General features: G+C 40.0%; 1 non-coding gene and 1 pseudogene across 1 annotated transcript; both read left to right on the plus strand.

Moving 5' to 3' along the window:
- The first annotated feature begins 2,485 nt into the window (after nt 1-2,485).
- Nucleotides 2,486-2,641, plus strand: LOC113785884 (5.8S ribosomal RNA). The gene has a single exon (XR_012162519.1). It is a non-coding gene; the product is annotated as a 5.8S ribosomal RNA (ribosomal RNA).
- A 218-nt stretch (nt 2,642-2,859) lies between these two features.
- LOC140919892 (28S ribosomal RNA) lies at nt 2,860-6,051 on the plus strand (annotated as a pseudogene).
- The last annotated feature ends 298 nt before the right edge of the window (nt 6,052-6,349 follow it).

Below are 6,349 nucleotides of genomic sequence, written 5' to 3' on the forward strand. Positions count from 1 at the left end.
AACGGGAAAACCGTATTTCCCAACGATTCATCTAGGGCTCGCTACGTACGGAAGTAGCCCTTTGAGTGATAAATTAATTAATATGCAAAATAGAAATTGTGAGATTAAAATATGGAATAGAAATACTTATAAGGTTTTGATTGGTTCGTTAAATGGGTGGTATTTACTATTATTGTGATATTTGATTTAATTTCGTTAAATGTTGGGCATTTGATGTTTTTGTGATATTTGATTTAATTTTGTTAAATGTGTGGCATTTGATATTATTGTTATTATTGATTTATTATCGTTAAATGTGTGATATTTGATATTATTATGATATTGGATGTCAAATGAATTTTATGTATATGTTTGATTAGATATGTTTACGTGATGTGATAATAAAAGGTGGATGCATTTTCATAAGTTTTATGTGATTACAATGATGTATAATTAATAATAATGATGTTATAAATTTGTGATAAGTCTATGTGATGATGTATGATTGATGAGATTGATGTTATAAGATTGTGATGAGTATATGTGATGACGTGTGATTAGTGATAGTGATGATATAAATTGTGGTGTGAATATTGTGATTTCAATTCGTGTTAGAGATGAAGGTCTTAATGGAGTACCATAGGCCAACGAGGGGAGAAAATAAATATTGAGACTTTGTGAAGTGAAGATTATTTTGTCATCATATAGGTAGGGCCTGACAAGCCTAGTGATTTCGGGGAAGTACAACCGAATGAGTCTGATCGTGGCGGTCTGCTGTCGAGCCTTAAGGCAAGATTGTTAGACCTTGGAGATATTCGGGTGGGGAATTCCTAGGTAACTTGGAGATTGCACTCCAAATGTTGGGAGCTACCATGCAACACATGTTTACCTTGACTGGTTTTATGTGATTACAATGATGTATAATTAATAATAATGATGTTATAAATTTGTGATAAGTCTATGTGATGATGTATGATTGATGAGATTGATGTTATAAGATTGTGATGAGTATATGTGATGACGTGTGATTAGTGATAGTGATGATATAAATTGTGGTGTGAATATTGTGATTTCAATTCGTGTTAGAGATGAAGGTCTTAATGGAGTACCATAGGCCAACGAGGGGAGAAAATAAATATTGAGACTTTGTGAAGTGAAGATTATTTTGTCATCATATAGGTAGGGCCTGACAAGCCTAGTGATTTCGGGGAAGTACAACCGAATGAGTCTGATCGTGGCGGTCTGCTGTCGAGCCTTAAGGCAAGATTGTTAGACCTTGGAGATATTCGGGTGGGGAATTCCTAGGTAACTTGGAGATTGCACTCCAAATGTTGGGAGCTACCATGCAACACATGTTTACCTTGACTGCCGCGTATATGTGTCTCGGGTTGAGTTGAGGGGATCTATGAGGACATGACCAATTTGAATTGTCCGTCCACGAAGATGGTGGCATAGTATCAAGCCTCCTAACTAAGTACTTCAGAGTTAGAATGGTACCACAATATGAAGTAGAGTCTAAGCTCATGCATAACATTGCATTTCCTTGTGATTGTTTTGTTGTGATTGATGTGTTTCAAAAGTAATAATAATTACCCTTAGATGATTTGATGCATATTATAATGAGATGTTTATTTTACTTGAGTGACTTTGATGTTATAATATGGTACTATTTACTTAAATATTTTGATATATTGTAATGTGATTATGATGCAGTATATTATGATTGTTTGTGTGTTCTTCATACTTATATTATACTATCAACATGATTTCAAAACTCACCTCCTTTGTTGTTTGTTTGATTGGTTTGACCCTTCGTTTGCAAAATCGTAGTTGTTACATGTTAATGAGTTTTGAAGTTCAAGTTTGGGAGAAACCCCACTCTTATATGTGATATTGGGAATGAGAGTCGTAAGTTGTATTTTATTTATTTAATGAGAAACAACTTTTTGTGTGAAAACCTTATTGTTTTATAAGAGGGAAAATTTTATAAAAGTTTTATTTCCGTGAAAACAGATTTTCTTTATCCGCTGCGAATTAAATTAAAATTCTTGTATAAATTAGTATACATTATTTTAGGATTTATGGTGTCACAATACACACTGCCTGTTGCTCCTATCAATTGAATGGTCTTGTAAATTGTTCGATTTACGGCGATGTGGGTGGTTCGATGCTCACGACATTGTGATAAGTCCACTGAACCTTATCATTTAGAGGAATGAGAAGTCGTAACAAGGTTTTCGTAGGTGAACCTACAGAAGGATCATTGTCGATGCCTTATTTGTAGTCCAACATGTGAATGAGTTTGAACACATATGGTTGGCTTGAGGTGTTGAACACCTCGGCCTAACTTCGGTTTGGAGGTGCACACTTAAATGTGTTCTCATGTGTGCCAAAACTCAAACCCCGACGTTGAATGCATTATGAATTAAAACTTTATTATGTGCGCACCTGCATGAAACGAAGACGGTTTTCGTGTGGGTAATGTTTTTGCCACATGAAATAGAATGACTATTGGAAATAGATTCCTAGGCTCTTTCATCAATGAAGAACGTAGTGAAATGTGATACTTGGTGTGAATTGCAAAGTCATGTGAACCATCGAGTATTTGAACGCAAGTTGCACTCGATGCCATTAAGTTGAGGCCATGTCTGCCTGAGTGTCACATATCAAAGCCCATTATCGATTTCCTAGTCGTAGATACTGTTCTTGGTGAAGGATGATTTACCGTGAGCTTTTTTGTCTAATGGTTGGTTGAAAATTGAGACCATGGTACAGGGTGCCATGATAGGTGGTGGTTGAGTAATGCACTAGACCAATCATGTGATGCCCTATTAAAGTTTGGCCTTTTGTACCCATATATGTGTCCAAACGCTTGTGATGAAACCTCAGGTCAAACAGGGCTACCCACTAATTTAAGTATATCAATAAGCGAAGGAAAATAAACCAACAAGGATTCCCTTAGTGACTGTGAGCGAATTGAGATAAGCTCATCATGAGAATCGGTCGCTTACAATGTTCAAATTGTAGGATGGAGAAACATCCTCAGTGGAGGATCGGGCCCAAGTCCCCTAGAAGGGAGCGTCAGAGAGGTTGAGAGCCCCGTTGTGCTCGGACCCTATCGCACCATAAGGCGTTGTCCACGAGTTGGGTTGTTTTGGAATGCAGCCCCAATCGAGCAATAAGTTCCATCCAAGGATAAATATTGGCGTCATATTGATAGCGAACTAGTACTGCGAGGGAAATGTGAAAAGGAATTTGAAAAGATAGTCAAAGAATGTTTGAAATTATTGGGAGGGAGCAGATGAGGGCCGAAGTTTTGTCTCGATCGAATGTGGAATGGTTTATGTCGGTTCTCCAATCGATTTGGGATACGACCGACACGAATTGTGATGGTGGCCTAGTTCTGGGTTGTTAAAATGCTCGTGGAGACGCCATCATCACGATTGTGGACGGCCGCACGCACCAATTTAGTGTGCTTCAACACTTGCGCACTCTTGCCATTGGCTTGTGGGATCCCTATTCGACCCGTCTTGAAACACGAACCAAAGAGTCTGACATGTGGGCGAGTCAATGGGAGAGTAAACCTGTAAGGCACAATGAAGCTGAATGGTGGGATCCTCTTATGGGTTGCACCGCCAACCAACTTCTGTGAAGGGTTCGAATGAGAGCATACCAATCGGGGACCGCAGGTGAAGGGTTCGAATGAGAGCATACATATGGTGAACTATGCCTAAGCAGGTCAAAGCTAGAGGAAACTCTGGTGAAGGCCTGCAACGATATTTACGTGCAAACCGTTCACCTGAAATGGGTATAGAGGCGAAAGACTAATCCAATCGTCCAATAGTTGGTTCCTTCTGAAGTTATCATGGGCACAACACCTTTAACCTATTCTTAAACTTTAAATAGGTAGGACGGTGTGGCTGCTATATTGAGACATGCCATGAAATTGAGAGCTCCAAGTTGGCAATTTTTGGTAAGCAGAACTGGCGATGCACGATGAACCGAAAGTTGGGTTACGGTGCCCAATTACGTGCTAACTTAAACCCCACAAATGGTGTTAGACGATTAACACAACAGGATGGAGATCCTGGAAGTCGAAATATGCTAATGTGTGTGTAAAAACTCACATGTTGAATCAACTAACCCAAAAAAATGGATGGTGCTAAAGCCTGCGATCTATACCCGACTATTCAGGAAAGGGCCAAGCCCCGATGAGTATGAGGGTGTTGTGGTCGCTTCCAAACCCGAAGTGCAAGCCTGGGCGCTGCGATCGTTGGTGCAGATCTTGGTGGTAGTATCAAATATTAAAATGAGAACTTTAAAGGCCGAAGAGGGGAAAGGTTCCATGTGAACTGCACTTGCGCATGAGTTAGTTGAACCTAGGGGACAAGAAAAATCAGTCTAATAACGCTCTAAGCACAGACACCAAAAAGGAATCATATTAAAATTCCTAAATTAGGTTGTGGTGGCTGACGACAACGGTAGGGAATCCGGAGACGTTGGCCGGATCCCTCGAAAAAGTTATCTTTTGTGTTTAATCGTCTGCCTACTCTGGAAAGGGCTCAACCAGAGGTAAGGTCCAACAGCTGGAAGAGCACTGCAGGTTGCATGGTGTTTGGTGAGCCTAGGTGAACAACATATAGCCGATGGAACAGTGTATGGAAGGGAAGTCGACAAAATGGATATGTAACCTCGAAAAAAGGATTGGCTATGCGGGTTGGGAAGAGGGATCCTAGTTATGAACTTGGGGTTGTTGGTGGACTGCTTGAGCTGCTCCCACGGTGAGAGCAGGTTTCCGCATGGTGATCGAGGATGGATTGGGAACAGGCCCTTCAGGGCCTCTTCCCATGGGATCGAACAATCAACTCATAACTGGTACTGATAAGGGGAATCCAATTATTTAATTAAAAATTAAAAGGCATTATGATTGTCCATGGAGAGGTTGACGCAATGTGATTTCTGCCTAGTGCTTTGAATGTCAAAGTGAAGAAGTTCAACTAAGCGCAAGTAAATGGCGCGAGTAACTATGACTCTCTTAAAGTAGTCAAATGTTGTCATCTAATTATTGATGTGCATGAATGGATTAACGAGATTTCCATTGGCCGTGTCTACTCTTCATCGATACCATAACCAAGGGAATGGGATTGGTGAAATGAACGAGGAAAGAAAACCCTGTTGAGCTTGAATCTAGTCTGACTTTGTGAAATGACTTGAAAGGTGTAGGATAAGTGGGAGCTGGAAACAACGGAAGTGAAATACCACTACTTTTAACGTTATTTTACTTATTTCGTGAATCGAAGGTGGGGCGGTGCCCCCTTTTTTTGGATCCAAGGCTGACTTCGATTGACCAATTTGGGTGGAAGACATTGGCAGGTGAGGAGTTTTGTTGGGGCGACACATCTGTTAAAAGATAACGCGGGTGTCCTAAGATGAGCTCAACGAGAATAGAAATCTCATGTGGAATAAAATGGTAAAAGCTCGTTTGATTATGATTTCCAATACGAATATGAACCGTGAAAGTGTGGCCTATCATAGCGAAGTTGCTTTTTTATCCTTCATTGTTGGCTCTTCCTATCATTGTGAAGCATAATTCACCAAATGTTGGATTATTCACCCACCAATAAGGAACGTGAGCTGGGTTTAGACCATCGTGAAATATGATAGGTTTATCATACTAATGACAGTGTCACAATAGTAATTCAACCTAGTACGAGATGAATCGTTGATTCGCACAATTTGCATCACGCTTGGTTGAAAAGCCAGTGGTGCAAAGCTACTATGCATTGAACTATGGTTGAACGCCTATAAGTTAGAATACGAACTAGAAGCGATGCATGTGCCCGTCGTTCACTTGCCAACTAGCAATACGGGGTCTTGGCCTTCCAGAGGCACGTTTCGTTGGTGGACCTCGTAAAGCGGATAAGACTTGTAGGACACTTTGAAAGAAATTCTTATTAAGTGGCTGGTAGAATCTTTTGCATTCGACTTAAATATGCGACATGATATTGTAAGTGAAAAAGTGGCCTTGCAGCCACGATCCACTAAGATTTAGCCCTTGTCGCTTTTATTCATCCTTCCCAACCAACAAGTAGCCTACATGTACCTATTCCATTAAGAGTTTAACAAATAAAATATTAGGCACATAACTATATTAAATAATTCATATTTGTTCTAGTTTTTTAGTAACAATGGAACATTGCCTTCCCTCGAGGGATTGCTTGTGTATCGTCCTAAGGCAATTCATCACAAATTCGATTAAGAGCCAACCAATGAGGACGCCTCGACCAATATTTAGACCTATGCGTGGACTGGGGGAGTTGGTCATGGACAAGCTACTTTTGGGAATAACTTTACTTATTATACCAACTTA

This window comes from Cicer arietinum, chromosome 3 (assembly GCF_000331145.2).
Source record: "Cicer arietinum cultivar CDC Frontier isolate Library 1 chromosome 3, Cicar.CDCFrontier_v2.0, whole genome shotgun sequence".
In the NCBI taxonomy this organism is placed as follows: Eukaryota; Viridiplantae; Streptophyta; class Magnoliopsida; order Fabales; family Fabaceae; genus Cicer; species Cicer arietinum.